General features: G+C 30.8%; 1 protein-coding gene across 1 annotated transcript in view; it reads left to right on the top strand.

Moving 5' to 3' along the window:
• mrpl53 (mitochondrial ribosomal protein L53) overlaps positions 1–1118 on the top strand; it is a gene marked incomplete at its 5' end in the record, with an annotated part of 3892 nt that overhangs the window by 1207 nt on the left and 1567 nt on the right.

Here is a 1118-nt window from a genome sequence, read left to right as displayed (position 1 = left end):
ATCTTTACTATTAGTCAAAATAATTAGCAATGTCTGCTTTTTAACTAAACTAACTTGTGTATAATTCGATATAAGTGAGGTTTGTTGACCATGACCTTTTTTTAAACCAGCTCAGGTTTTTTTTTAAAAGCGCCAAAAGCTGGAAAAAGTGACAAATGAATCAGAAAAAGCAACAAAAACATTGGAAAAGCACCAAAAAAATGTTTAATTTTCACCTGGAAGGACAACTTCATGGTTAACAGGAAGACGACACAAGGGTTAAGTAAACATAGCGATACCACATTGTAAAATACTTCAAGTTGAAGTGCAAAGTAGCAAAAAAAGAAATATATAGTATCATAATATAATAATATAAGTATAATACAAGAACCTCATAGTGATTCCTAACCAGGGTTACTTGTTAGCCCGGGGGGTGCTTGTGTTGTTGCCAGGGTGTACGTGGAAAGATTGTGGAGCAGCTCAACTAATTGAAATTATGATTTTTGATGAAAAAAGCATAAGCTGTAACAACTAAACACTACATGTGAGAATGAAATCTAGTTAGCAAGCAAGCACTTTTAAACAGATAGCTAAAGGTAATGATTAAATGGTAGAAAGAAATAGCTACAAGAAATGGATAAATGGTAGAAATTAGCTACAAGTAATGGATAATTTGTAGAAATAATTAGCTACAAGTAATGGATAAATGTTAGAAATAAATAGCTAAAAGTAATGATTAAATGGTAGAAAGATATAGCTACAAGTAATGGATAAATTGTAGCAATAGTTAGCCAAAAGTACTGAAGAAATGGTAGGAATAAATACCTAAAATAATGACTAACCAGTTCAAATGATTAACTAAAAGTATTGGATAACATTTGAAATAGTTATCTTAAAGTATTTCATAAACAGATGAAATTAAAATAAATGGTTATATTTAAAACATTCAGCTTCACTCCAAGTAGTAGTAGCAGAGGTAGTTGCTGACAAAACCAACCTTATTATTGACCATTCAACAAGTATGAAAAAAAATAACATTATCCACTTTTATATTATGAATGATTTGGAATAAACATTTGGAATTGATCAAGCAGTATGGGAGTTCATCTGATGTGTGAGAGTGTGTGAGAGTGTGTGAG

Source organism: Etheostoma spectabile, chromosome 14, assembly GCF_008692095.1.
Source record: "Etheostoma spectabile isolate EspeVRDwgs_2016 chromosome 14, UIUC_Espe_1.0, whole genome shotgun sequence".
NCBI lineage: Eukaryota > Metazoa > Chordata > Actinopteri > Perciformes > Percidae > Etheostoma > Etheostoma spectabile.
The sequence above is the reverse complement of the archived record's forward strand: the minus strand, read 5'-3'. Positions and strand labels throughout refer to the sequence as shown.